Here is a 15,057-nt window from a genome sequence, read left to right as displayed (position 1 = left end):
TTTTTTCGTGTTCTTTTGTATTTTGTGAATATAATTTAGCATGTGCATATCGGAAATTTTATCGAAAAAATTCTCCGATTTAACGTTTTGAAACCACTCATTTTGGGCGAAATTATTTAGATCTGTAAATTTTAAATGTAAGTATCTATTCTTTGGTGGTTGCAGCAGACAAACCTCAATTCTTTCATTGAACAATTTGTGTGCTAATAAGTAAGTTTTAATACCAACCTTTTTAAAGTTTTATATCTTAACAATGAGATATCTGTTGCACATTAAAGTTATTGTAGCCAGAATTTTTTAATATGCAATTAAATATTTTCAAAAATCTACTTCTTATTTTAATTTGTAATTCAATACTTTTGTTTTGCACAACTAGATAAAAATCTGACAGTAATATTTAATGTTCCTTCAAACATAGAAAAGTCCTATATAAAATTTTGATAAAGTGGCGGCCTGCCATTTGGCTGGTGTTTTGAATTGTGGCCCCCGGCCTCATGTAAGTTGGAAACCCCTGATTTAGCGCAATGCCAAGCAGTGTGACCATCAATGCTACTCAATCTATCATAGAAAGCCCCAATCCACATTGTGGTTGGGTTTCCTGCGAAGTTCGGTGAGCGAACTCGCTAATAGAAATGATCCTATAAATCTTAACTTGCTGAATTCGTTTTATTAAGTCTAAAATGACATTCAAAATATTATAATTAAATAAAAAAATATGCAACTGAAACTCGAATATCAAAATTCTTTAGTACTCTTTCTATTTGGAATACGAAAGTATTGGGTTAAACGGCTTTACAAGCAGAAAACGGCCACAGCCAAATGAGCCTTAATTTTTCTAATACTTCTGTTTCAAGTAAAACCACTCAGAACGAGCTTTTTCCATCTATTTGGCGCAATGCCAAACAGTGCGATCATCAATGTTGTTCAAACCATTTAGGATCGAAGCAACCGCTTCACGCTCAGGAGAAAGCCCCATTCCACATCATCGTGGTTGGGTTTTCTGCGAAGTTCGGTGAGTGAACTCGCTAATCATACTATAGAAATGATCCTATGAAGTATGATCTTAACTTGCTTTCGATTTTGGTAATACTAATACTTAAAATTCAGTAATAATTGTTGGTAATTGTTATTCTCCGAAACTTTCTTTAATTTCATTTCAGTCTTCATGTTTGTGCAGGCTTTGTAAATGATCTTTAATCTTTAGCATTAAGACAAAACATAATTTTAACATAAAACAATTCATGAATTAATTACTCTGCATTTTTTAAAATTTCTTTTGAGACTGGTCAGAATGGTAATTGACTCACGTTCAAAGACGTTTCTTTGAATCTGACAGTAGGCGTTATTGCTTGATCATACATACTTTAAGAAAATAGGAAAGACACATTGCCATAAATATACTGCAATGTAAAGTAACGCCTACTTTCTATTCGAAATTTGTCACGGGGTATGGTTGAGTCCTAAATAAAAATTGTGGAGTAACTAGCGAGGGGCAAGAGGGGACATCTGCCCTCTGGTACAGTCTTGGAAAAGAGCCTAAATTCATGAAAAATTATTTAAAATGAATCATAAGGTAAAATACTTTTCTCTTTCAAATATCTATAGTCTTACTTGCTTAATTGTGAGCCACATAGATTGAAATTTTCATTCGATTTACTAGAAAATTGCACACTACACTTAATACTGTCATTTGTTTCGCACATGGGCTTTTTATTATTTGTAATGGACAAGCAATATGTTGAATAAAAGATAACTTTAGAAAAAGCTTGTATCATCCATCAAAAACAAAAAAAGATCGATAGATGTTTATAAGGGCACTAGAAACTACATCACGAACACACACCGTTAAATTTTAAACCGAATCTAGTGAAAATTTATGAAGTTATTGAGTTCCGTTGTCTTCAAAATCAATATATAAAGTCATAGAAACTTATTCAATGTAAAATTGAAAAAAAAAAGATGCGATTGATTTAAATTTTTATATTATCTAAAACTTAAAATAGTTTCGAAAAGCCCATTTTTAAGCCTTACAACATGAAAGGGTGCAAAAGCTGAGTTTGTTTCCGAGCACTGTAAACCCAAACTACGCCTCTGAGTATAACAGAACTCGAAGTAAATTAAATTTCATTTTCCTGAAATACTCAGAACGAGCTTTTTCCATCCATTTAGCGGAATGTCAAACAGATCTTCAATATTGCTCAATCTATCATAGAAAGAAACAACTGCTTCACGCTTAGAAGAAAACCCGATTCCACATATTCGCGGTTAGGTTTTCTGCGAAGTTCGGTGAGTGAACTCATTAATCATACTATTGAATTGATCCTATGAAGTATGATCCTAAACAAATTCCCACGTTCGTACAACTTATTTGCATAAATTTGAAGTGTTGAGTGGCATTGTTAATTTCTCTTTTATAAAAATATCTGTCCCGCAGTGGACTGATCGTTAAGACACGGTTCCCAGCAGATCACCGAAGTCAAGCATCACTGGCTGCGGTCAGTGTGCGGGTGGGTGACCACTTGGATCAGTCTGCGTAGGGACCGAGGGTGTGCGGTATTGGTCCTCTTTAAACTGTGCTACCGTAAAGTGCTCGACTTCGCGTGCAGGTCGTCGGGCTACTGAAAGCGGGGGTGCCACTGCCATCCCCTCCGCAGAGGATCAAAATTGTGATGGCATGTCTTCGGATCATCCTCCGGGATGCTTCCCAGACCGTCGCCAATAGCCCATTGTGCAGCTCTAATGCGACGTAAATTAACAACAACAACATATAAAAATATCTCTTTTATTATTTGTAAAGCTTACAAATACGTATAAAGAGTAAAGTAACGCCTACAAATGTGTATACAGTGGAAAGTAACGCCTACTTTTTATGCAAAGCTTCTCACAACAGTGTGAAATGTCACTGCACGTACAAAATAACTCAGGGAAAACGTTTTATATCAGTACGTGCAATGCGTATACAGTGTACAATGTGTACTTGTCAATGTATGCATACACAATACGTATAAAGTGAAAAGTCCCACTTTCTATCCAAGGTTTTTCACAACAATATGAAATGTTCACTTAACTTACATATTAACACTTTCTTTTATTCTTATTTTCAATGAGATACAAATACTTTATCTTACCTGATTCGGATGTAAGGATTTTAAATATTATAGTTTTGTTCAGAAAGCTACGAAGATTTTTCAATATATTTTTGGTTTAGTTATTTTTCCTTGAATGCACAAGTTTTTTTAACAAACGTATATTTCTATATATATTAATATCCGTATATTTTGTTACCGACGTTGAGCAGCCGACCCAATTCTGTGTTTATAACTATCTTGTTATTTTAATTGATCTAGAACCGACATAATCCAGGTTTGTAATTTTGAACAGGCCTTGTAACTGTGAACCTAATCTGGAGACAAAGGAGATGACGGAGGAAGCATTGGGAGAGACTTGTTTTCGTGCTTTTTGACAGAACTAACGTGCATTTAGGTTACATGAAGAGAAAAATAATAAAAACCGCTCATGGTTAGTTCGACGGCAAGAGGACTTTAACCCATGATCTAGTGATGAGGAATTTTATTGTCAGCACTACGATTAGCGCGAGCCGGAATCAGAATTCCTATCGATCAGCCAATGCTGGAATTCGTACTTGGGAAACGTCATTTGGAGACGAGTGCTCTGTCCTCGGAGCTGCCATGGCTTATACATTTCCCTACTCCTTTGAAAATAACACTTAAGGCAAAAAACACATGAATTTAACTTATTGCACTATAAACTGAGGTGTATTAACGATTTGTTCTCACTATTCTCTTCGCGGCAGAGAAGTGGAGAGATACTAAGTAGTTAATTGAGTGAATTTCAAAAAAAATTCTTGTTTGGAACATATAATTCAATATGCATAAAAACTGTAGCAATCAGTGAGAAACCGATTACAGCTCTGAAATCAACGATGTGAAAGAAAGATCACATGCAAAAGAAGAAAGAAAATTGTTCTTTAGCATAATTGTAGACATAACATCGGGGTAACGGAACAGAAATATGCCCTTTCTCCTGTTATACAAAAAAAAAAAAAAAAAAAAAAAAAAAAAAAAAAAAATTATAATTTGCTATTAAAAAAAATTTGCATTGCATTTAATTCAAATATAAATTGTTCTCAAACCACAACGCCTGGTTATTGGTACTCATCCTTTTTTGAATTAGTGCCCGATTCTTAAGTCAGAAAATTTCATCACCCCTTTACAAGAAAGCAATAAAAAAATAATATGTTTTTTTTTTTTTTCGTTTTTAAGTTTTTTTTTTTGTTGTTGTTATGATACAACAAAACATTAAATTCTTGAAAAGTATACCTAATGACCAAAGTAATTTCTCATTGATTTTTTTTCCGTCTTAATTATGAAGAAAACAACTCATGTGTAAAATTATCTGAAGGAATAAAAGGATAATCTCTATATTATTAGCATATCATATATTCGTTGTATCTTAATTTAAATTAAATGTTATTTTTCATATATATTATAAAAAATTTGAAATAAGTTATTGTTGTCATTACGGTCTGCAATGATTGAATGAGAATTTGAACACATAAACCATTTATCTGACATCATTTGTGTTATTTACGTTGTTTTTACTTCATTTATGTCTCCTATGTCATCATAATGTCCCCTGGCATTAGTAATCAAAGCTAAGTAGTTACAAGGACAGTTATTTTAGACAAGTTAACGTTTCCGTCCTACACGAAATTGTTTGAAATTGCATTTTTCATTTATTGATTCTGAAATTTATTCTAGATTATACTTTAGGCGTACTTCGAAAGAATTTATTTTTACAACCTTATTTGCTAATATTATTAAATAATTTTCTTCAAATAATGCATTTATTGTACAATAGTAAACGGGTTTTCCAACGTGTATCCTTATCCTTGATATCGATATCAATAAATTAATGAAATAAGCTTATTCATTCAAATAGATTTCAATTCTGGAAACTACGAAATTATTGAGAGGGTTCCTTGGAGTAATATTATTTTTATCCTCTTATGACGAAATATAGGAAAACTTTATATTCATAGTTTCAGTAAAAAAGTATGCTGATCCTCTTATTTTATATCAGAATAGATTCAAAAATTGCGTATGTTATTAGTTACCGATTTCAAATCAAATGATCATTATAAAAATAACATGGCTTTGGAATTTTTTTGCAAACTTCAAGTTTTAGTCTTTTCTTCTTATCAAAATAAGGCATTTTTCTGTAAAAAAGTTATAATATCGTCTTGTAAATTGTGCTAAAGTTGAAAAACAATCTTAATAATCTTAAGTAAATTTTTTCAACATCTTGTTTTTAAAAGAGCAGTTATCTTAAAGCTAACGGTGTAGCAAGATTGAACGTCAAAATAAAAATGCTGTTCAAATTTGTTCATTTAAAAAGCAAAGCAAACAGTTAGGGTTTTATGAGTTGCAATAATATGTATTCACTTTTCACAAATCAAACAAATAAAAAGCAATGAAGTAAATAAATATGTAATTTGTTTGCTCATTTTTAGAAAAGAAGGGTGCACTTATTTAATGCAATCAGTCAGATGTTTTGCGCAAAGTAATTTTATTATAGCAAAATGTTCTTAAATTCTTATCAGCCAACTGGCTATAGTTCTGAGACTCGAAAAAAAAAGAAAAACTTGACAATTATTTGAAACGAGTGTTAATTTAAAGAAAAACTTTCAGTACTAATAAAAATTAAACAAAATTGATAAGTATATTATCCGGGGGGGGNGGGGGGGGGGAATCTGCGGGACAGCATAAAGAGAGAGAAGAAAATCTAATGAAATAATTGATTGAATAGTTCTGTGAATAACACTAGTGGTTGGTAATTAAAAATAAAATTTTAAAATTACGATGTTAGGACGATATATAAGATACTGCGATATTTTAAGACGCTTAAAAAATTTGGCTACGTATTTGATAGCTCTTCATATTCTGCATCCTTATACGCTTTGCAGTGTCTTTTAAAACAGCAACAATATTAAAGATAATGGTCGGTGATTTCACAAGAGTTTGGTTTAACACGATAGAAAGATTCCTTTTGTATAACTTATAACTTTGTTTATACTTTTATTGTTTAATCATTAAAATATATGTAGAATAATTCATAAATATATTATTCCTAATAAATGCCTACTTATGCACATTGCTGAAACTGAATCAATTGTGGAATGAATCATTTAAAAAAAACTCCAGATGCATAGCCACTTTGAATCAAAACTTTCAGTGCCAGCAAATGATATTTTTTAAAAATATTTAATTCAAATTTTCTCAGTTTCTAATTAATAAAAACAATCGAAACTTTAGACTTCACTATAGAAAAATACGTAGATTAATAAGGTATAAGAGATTTATAGCTCATAATTCAAAATTCTTTCGTCCAGTTATAAATTAACTATTCAGTATAATGCTCCTTCTGAAGCGATGAATATAATCCTAGTCTAGCTTAATAACAAATATTACTTTCAGTTTATATTGTGTTAGAAATGAATTGAGTTTTATTAAAGTGATTTCAAATGTAAATCCTATTGAACGGGCAGCTGATAGACGAGCCCTTTTATAACTAGGCTTTCAATGTCTTGGGCAAAGAATACGTATAAGGTAACTTCCATAGACAAAATGAAAACCACTTAAAATAATAAGAAAATTTCATTCTCTATATTAAATATTTTAAGAATAAAACGAATTTTCTTTATAACTTACTGTTCTGATCTACAGTAACTAATGTTCAACTTAAGTATCGTTAAAAGGTCAACTATAAAGAAAATCGGAACCAGCTATACCTAGACCTACTCCACAAATGTTTATGGATCCCATTGTTATATATGAAAGGAACCGAATCAACTTTAAGAATATCATGTTTTCATTATAGGGACAGCGCGAACGCAGTCCCAACTACCAAAAATTATGCACCCCAAGCAACCACAATTTGTGGATGTGGCGAACGTCAACCAATCTAAGTGCAATGAAAGGTCTCTGCTCGGGGGAGCCTCCTTGTTGATCAAGGCATCCCCAGTGCCAGGTAAGTATGCTTCATTAGCAAAACAGAAAAAACTTCATACTAAATAATTTTCTTTCATCCTGGTAGTTTTAAATTTTACTTATATGCAATATATATTCTCATTGTGTATTACATACAATGAAGCTGCACCCATATTTGCGATAATTTTCATACTCAAAAGTCTTCCTTGATAACGCAGCAAATATGAAGCTATCTCGCGTAAAGGATCACTGATTCGTATTCAACACGATTATTACTTTGCACATATAAATTTCTTTTGTTTTTTATTTAGTGTCAATTTAAATTTCTTAAATGCTCTGAAGAAGAAAAAAAATTTAGTACGAAAAATTTTACATTTTATTTTATGTAACTATTATTTCATAGGCTTAAAACTGAACCGGTTTGTCCACACCGTTTTGAGAATAACTGCAAAAAACTTTTAAATTTAATTTTAATTTGTTGCAAACTCATGATAAATTGTAAGAGACAATTTCATTTTAAATAATAAAAGACTTAGACGACCCTAGAATATTGCATAATAAATCTGTAGGAGAAAATTGAAATAAATTTGAAAATTTTAGTCAAAACGCGATATATTTAGAATCTATAACGTAGTTTGCAAGATATAGTAAACCATTATTTATTTTATTATTTTTATTACTTTACCATACATTAAATTGATTTTACATCTTCTGCGTTGAATTTTTACACACACCGATGTCCCTTAGGCATTAATTTTATTTTAGCCGACAAATTATATACACAACATAATTTTTAAAAAAAACAAAACAAAAAACAAAATGAATGATCTTTTTAAGGTTGGATCTCAAGATATTAGCCTTTCTAGTTACTTCCATAAAGAAGCCTGAATTCTAACAATTTGCAATTATTAAGCTAATATTAACTTTTTTGATGTATTATTATTTTCTATTTTTCCAGGTTTTATTAATTCACACATTAAGCAAAATAGGTTATTAGAAGTTCTACTTATCAAAATAAGGAATTACTATTATTAGCCTTATTCGGCATGATCAAAATTGCTGCGATTTGTAAAAAATAATTTAAATGCTAAGAATATTTAGAAATATCTGAATGTTTTAAATTTCTCGTACCTACCAAAAAAGTAACAATTTAAAGAAAATAGGCAAGAAAATCCTTCCCGGAATCTTCTGTCAATAGATTAGACTCTCTCAATAAAAAGAAACTATAAGAACTGTTGAGGAAATGATTGAACTTCTTCAAACTCTACTGAAGGGAATTGTTCCTGATAAATCATGACTACGCCTTTTTTCCAACAACAGTTGCCACCTTTAAAGACTCTGTTCGAACTTTCCAGCAATATCTAACATCACTCGGAGTTCGCTACAAAACTTTCCATCAACTCACAGAGGTGAATGAGCTGAAGCCTGCAAATAGGCTGGTACTCTGTTCTCATTTCAACATAAGCATAAGTAATGCGCGTTAGTTGCGAAGAACCTGTCCGCGAGGCCGACACCTCACCTTTTCATAAGATAAAATGTCCATGGAAAACGGGAATAGAGATAATATGCTGGTGTAAGTTGATTAGATCAAAGTGAGAGAACGGTAGAAGTGGTATGCTGACTGTAAAGTTAAAATCTCTTGAAAATTTCTGCGGAAGACATTTAAATACAATTCTTAGGGCTGTAAATAGAATAAAAAGAAGTAAAAAATTTCAGGTTTGACATTTTACTAGTACGTTTATTTGGAAATATTAAACATAGTAGCGAATACAAACTTAGTAAAATGCATTTTAAATTCTTAATTTTGCTCTGACTTTTTCAATTTTAGAAGAAAGAACGAGCCCTGATTACTGACACTAGTCTTAACTTAAAAATTACACAGAGGAATAATTAATTTTTGTGTGTTTATTTTATTCCTGTTGCTTGTGATTTGAGGTGCCATTACTACTAGGTCAAATTTATTCACAAGATTTTTAAGATGTTTACCATTATGATTACTTCTATTGCATCCCCATGTATTGTGCTTTGAGTTGAACTATTAACTATTGAGTGGAAACTAGCAGGGAAGAGTAGCTTAATGTCTGAAACTGTTAGTGGATGTCTTGAGATATTGAATAGGTCCGTTATTTTGATGGTCATAGGTTATGAGAATAGAAATTTGTTCGTATTCATGTGTTGTTGTGCTGCTGAATTCGACAGTTTTGAGATTGTTTTTGACTAGCAGAGCCACCCTACCTCCTCTGTTGGAGATAGGGTGGCTCCAGTTTGTTCTGTTAAGAAATGTTTTTGCTATTACTATAAAATCAGGATCTCGCTCAGTGATGAAGTCCTTCAGTTCCTGTATTTTATTTATGATGCCATTCGCATTCTTATTAATAATTTTTAAAGGTGTTTTTCTTTTGGGCTGATTATTCATGTTGAGCTGAAGGTGGCATGTCTTCTCAGGTCATTGAGTAGAGAAATTCTTTAGAGACTTGATGTCTTTTAATTCGGTTAAAAGTGTTCGTGCTTTTTTTGACTGTGACATTGGTGTCACTGGGGATTTTTTGGATTTCACGTACTCTGTTTTCTTTCAAAGTTGCAGGATAAGATTTTATTGGAACTGTTCTCTTGTTGTGGATGGCATTGTTTTCAGAATTGTTACTCAGGTTCGAATTGGGGATATTTGACACATTGTCTGTAATTTTGCTGGGTGTGAGCCTTCACAGTTTGCGCAAATTAACGATTGATCTTTCGATTTAGTACACTGGAATGAAAGACGGTTCTCTCCAAACATTTCGCGACGTGGTTACAAGTTTACTGGACATGATTAAATTGCTGACAGCGAAAACAATGAGTGACGCCTCGCCACCTTCGATAGCTCTCAACTTTGATGATGAGATTTCCGAATCTTGTTTCTTTTGGGGAGAGTGAAATTTTAATGCTAAGACCATCCCTGTATTTTATGAGTTGTTTGCCCTGTGTTAGAGTAAAACCATATGCCTCAAATTCAGAAGAGAAAAAAAATCACCTTCTTCATACTCAACTGGTAAGTTCTTTAAGGCTACTTTCAAGACTACTTTACTTTTCTCTCCTCAACTAATTGGAACGTGTGGTATTTTATTTTTAACTTTTGAAATAAATCAGTGACAAATCTGTGTTCTTTCCATTCTAAAATTTACCTGGTCACCTAAAATTTTACCTGTGAATCTATAACATCATGTTTTTTGAGTGAATCATTTATTTCCTTCCATCCATAGAGTTGTTATCTTACAAAGGTATTGGTGGTTTTCTGATCTTTTTGGGTGCAGGTAATTGAAAATCATTTTCTTGCTCCATATTTTAAGTTTCTGATTCCTCCTAGTCGTAGTTTTCATCAATTGTATATTTTACATGAAAAGTAGGCGTGTCTTGATTAGTAGGCGGATCTTTAAAAAGATTCCCAGGATCAGAACATTCCGATGACTGAATCGTGCTGCCATCTATTGCATTAACAGTTCTGAAGTTTTTGTTATGATGTATTTTAAAATCAGAATTAGAATTAAATTTTTTTTCAATAATTGGTTTTTTACATTATTTTCACTAGGAGAATTAGAATCAAGCTTCTTACCTTTATTTTTCGTATTTTTTCTCTTTTTGTTTGCAGGCACGCAATAAGTCGTAGGTGTACTTGTCGTTTCCATTTCTTGAACATCTTTCGCTTCATTCAATGCCTTATTCAGACGTTTATTTTGACTTTATAGTTGATTATTTTTTTTCTTTAAGTTGATTAATGTCTTATTGCAATTTAGTTATCTTATTAGTTTATTTAATGTTTCAATATTTAGTTAAGATTTTGAACCAAATTAATTAGGATGTTTGAATTTGACTCCGCCTCGGGATACAAAACACATTCACATAATCACAATTTAATACCACGCAGCACAAACGTACAAGAATCGATACGCAATAACACCTTTCACTCACGCACTATCGACATGCGTTAAAGGAGGCAGGTCTTTTTTGAATTACGAAACCTTGTCTAAAAAATAGTGATTTGAAATTATTATATAAGATTACAACATTTGTATACGATTGCTCTCTTAACTTTAGTGGTGTTGAAAAGAAAAAGCTTTTAACGCTCATTTCGTTGTTGCGCGTTTTGCTTGATCGATACAAATTTCTTATATTTGAGAAAGGACACTATTCTTAAAAGCTTTCAAATTGTGTTAACAGTTTTGCCTTGCAAACTCTTTCAAAACGTTTGCTACTAAAAGAAATATTGTTTGCCTGGAGTTACATAAAATTGTTCTGTTTTCATAATTTTGTCCAACCCCAGTACGATATGGAACTAAAAATAAGATTTCATAAAATAGTGTAGAAAAGGAGATAAACGTCGATACACAGATGACAACTTTCTCCGCTTTGTTAGCAGTAAAGCAATATAAGTTACTAGTGGGCTGCACCCCCTGCCCAATCCCCGAAAATTGCTACGCAATCTTATATGGTTTGCTTCGCAAACCAAGCTCGCTATTAACTTAAGGACATTGCAAATGCACAAAATTCTAATTAAAAATCGCCAAATAAATTCGTAATATATAAATTCGTGAAAAAAAGCGCTTTCGACAAAATTCTAAAATAGAGATCTATTGACAAAGACTACTCACTTCTGCCTAGCTTAATAGTATGAGATTGCCGCAGCTGATACTCTCTGGTTATTTCAGTTTCCGTTTTTAAAAGAGCTATATGTTGAGCCACCTCAGTTAGATTTGGCATGTGACATTTTTAGCTGCAATCATTGGTCGATTCGCCGTGTAAGAGAAATAGTAACGTAGACATAACAAAGCAAACGTTGCCACCGGCGGAAAAGAGATACAGCCAAAATTCGGGAGCCACGTAAGAGAATTTATATTAGATTTTTTTCCTTTTAATTAATTTTTCCACCATTTATCAAAAATTTCTAAGTATTATATAGAACGGTCTGATGACATCTTTGTGTTTTGGTGAACACAAATGCATGTATATACCACGGAAATAAATTTAAAATATTTCAGTCATCCATGTTATGTATTGGAAGAAAAAAAAATGAAATAGAGTCCGAGAGTTTTGATGATTAATGGGTTAATACAATTTTGGTGATACAAGGAAAATATATCTCCCATGAAACAATCAAAGAAAATATATCTCCCATGAGTCTTTAAAACAGTAACTACTGCAAGCATTACTTTTTACGTACGTAACTACTGCAAGCATTACTTTTTACGTACGTAACTACTGCAAGCATTATTGAAAATGAAAAACTTTAGACGAATTTAAATAGTTTAACTCTATACGCTTTATATTATTAATTTTTACGCTATCAAATAAATATATAACTGAATTATTTTTAAGGTTGTACTATACATCCTATGTATAAAAATTTTTTCCAAGATGGTTAAAATATTTTTATTCACTTAATTTTTAAGAATAATAAGTAAATCAATGAAGTTAAAAGTCTGCAACTCTCAACAGAAATTTTCAGAACAAAATGNTTTTTTTAAGGTTGTACTATACATCCTATGTATAAAATTTTTTTCCAAGATGGTTAAAATATTTTTATTCACTTAATTTTTAAGAATAATAAGTAAATCAATGAAGTTAAATGGCTGCAACTCTCAACAGAAATTTTCAGAAAATGTTAGCTTACAACGAAAAAAAAAATATTTGTATATATTTCGCGAACAGGTAGCAGATAGTTATACGTACTGGGTTCCTTGACTAAAACGCATGATCTCACTGTATCTTAGTATAAATATCATATATAAGAGCTATTAATTACCTCATTAACTTTACTATCGATTGGGAAAACAATGAAAAGTAACGCCTACATTCCTTTTCGAGCTTCTTGAAATGGGGAAAGAATTCCATCTGAAACTGGGAATCTCGATGAAAGCTTCCGGCGCATAGTCAGTCACATTATGTAATGTCAACCTACTTTTTAATTACCAGGGATCAGCGCGAACGCAGTCCCCGACTACCAAAAATTACGCGCCCCAACCAACCGCAATTTGCGGAAGTGGCAGTCGTCAGCCTTCCGAAGTGCAATGGATGGCCTCCAACCAGGAGAGCTCCCTCCGTGATCAGAGCAACTCCGACGCCAAGTAAGTATACTACAGTTAGATTTTTAAAATATGTAAAACCAATTGTATATTATTTTTCCTGGTAGTCAAACTTTTGTATTTTATTTGTTTATCTACGTACAATTATTTAATATTGCATTAATCCATAAATATATATATCTTATGTGGCACCCTCAAGTCGAGTATTTCTCTATTTATTCTCAATACTATGGTTACAAATAATTTGTTTGATTGTCTTAAGTCGTAATGCAAGTAGTGTTAAAGAATTAGAAGTTAATTGTTTATTTAGAATAATTATATATTTTTATAGAAATAAGAACTTAGTTGCGAAGTAATTATGAGAATTTGTTTTTGACCCTTTTTAAAATGGTTGTAGAAATTTAAAACATAAACGGTGCTATGGTGCCCCTCATACTATCATACCAATTATTGGCGTCCGAGTTTGCCGTTTTCTTGAGCAATAGCATATGTATATAGTAATACGATATTCAGATTATAGATTGCATGAGAAAGTATTAGAGCACTTAATGAAGCATTGTAATGATGATTTGACATCCATTTTTTTCTACCACCTTTACTATTTCTTCAGAAACTCCGTCGACGGATTCGTCTTATGATACTGCACTTTCTATTTCTATGCTTAGTACACTGGGACTAACTTCCAAAATCCTATATTTTTCTGCTCCTATTATTTGGTTCTATTCCTTTCGATCCTCAATACAAATATTTCAAACACTTTCCACAACTCCTTCCTCATCAAGTTTTTCCAAATTTTTACAAAAATATGTTTCATTTCTTTTTCCTCGTATACTTCTCGAAATTTAGAGAACTCCAATTTGACACAAAAAGCGTTTTCTTCCCATTCAACAACAACTTTCTTTTTACTTTTGTGACTTGTTTCCATTGTAGTTCCAACTGTTGGCGTGACTTTTATTCTTTCGAAGTCGATTGCCTTCTTTCAGAATTTCTCTCGGTACCATTTCCAGGCTTAGGGTCACTTAATTTGCCAATATTAAGTCAATGTGACTCTATGTCTTTCGAAGTACAACTGGTGTTTAAACATTTTTATGATGTGTTGGTGATTACTATATTTTCAACTTTTATGGCGACAATCCTTTTCCCAAAAAGTAAATATTCATAAAAGAATTTAAAAGAAAAAATTTGAGCTAAAACTTATTCTTATGCGAGTTATAAGTTGTTCTTAATCACAACACCATGATAATTTTATTATTTTATTTGTCCATCTTGCAAGGAAAATATACTTTTGATGTAAAAAACAATCGAATACCGAAGTGTTTTTTTTTCCTTTTCAAATGCCCATCCAGATTTTGATTTTTGTCATTTCCGTATTAGAAGCGCAGATTTGTTGCCCACACTCTCATTGGTATCATATTCGGCGGGACAACGCTGCTTCCATAGAGCATAAGTTAGAGTACCCATGTCGTCAGGCTAACCGTTGTACGTTTTCGTGGCTTTCCACCCCATATAACTCAAATGCGGGATAACTCCATCAAAGACCTCCACGAAAGCAAATTTCTCTCAATACATCAGTGCATCCCAAAGTGTGGTAAGCGTACCCCCAGGCTATTTTTTGCGTAGTTAAGACTTATTAATCAGTGGTATCAATAGCCAGTCCGTTGTGAGTTTTAACTTTTGTGCAATTTTTTTATTAGTGGTACAAAGCGTTCCGAAAAATTTAGAGAGGGTTTACAGAAGTCATAAGTTTGGGAAACACTGCAGTAAATGATCAAGGGATTTCCTTGTGTTTTGGATTTGGTTCAAAAATACAAGACTACTAAATTGAACATTGGTAGCGGTAAACTCAAAATTTGATTATTAGTTGTTCAAAGATAAAGTAAAATAATAAATATATAAAAAGTTAATAAATATATGTAAAATGATGCAGTCGGACCGAGCAGGAAAACAGACACAGGATTTTATTTAAATCAGACTAACTTTTATTTGATCAT

General features: G+C 32.1%; 4 non-coding genes across 4 annotated transcripts; all 4 read right to left on the bottom strand.

Annotated features, from left to right (window-relative positions):
* Positions 1-858: 858 nt before the first annotated feature.
* LOC122270218 (small nucleolar RNA U3) lies at positions 859-1,065 on the bottom strand. Its single transcript, XR_006225677.1, has one exon. It is a non-coding gene; the product is annotated as a small nucleolar RNA U3 (small nucleolar RNA).
* A 1,074-nt stretch (positions 1,066-2,139) lies between these two features.
* LOC122270219 (small nucleolar RNA U3) lies at positions 2,140-2,339 on the bottom strand. Its single transcript, XR_006225678.1, has one exon. It is a non-coding gene; the product is annotated as a small nucleolar RNA U3 (small nucleolar RNA).
* A 4,557-nt stretch (positions 2,340-6,896) lies between these two features.
* Positions 6,897-7,058, bottom strand: LOC122270216 (U1 spliceosomal RNA). Its single transcript, XR_006225675.1, has one exon. It is a non-coding gene; the product is annotated as a U1 spliceosomal RNA (small nuclear RNA).
* A 5,895-nt stretch (positions 7,059-12,953) lies between these two features.
* LOC122270217 (U1 spliceosomal RNA) lies at positions 12,954-13,116 on the bottom strand. The gene has a single exon (XR_006225676.1). It is a non-coding gene; the product is annotated as a U1 spliceosomal RNA (small nuclear RNA).
* Between the last annotated feature and the right edge of the window lie 1,941 nt (positions 13,117-15,057).

This window comes from Parasteatoda tepidariorum, chromosome 9 (assembly GCF_043381705.1).
Source record: "Parasteatoda tepidariorum isolate YZ-2023 chromosome 9, CAS_Ptep_4.0, whole genome shotgun sequence".
Classification (NCBI taxonomy): Eukaryota; Metazoa; Arthropoda; class Arachnida; order Araneae; family Theridiidae; genus Parasteatoda; species Parasteatoda tepidariorum.
Note: the sequence above shows the minus strand (reverse complement) of the source record. Positions and strands in the feature narration are given on the sequence as shown.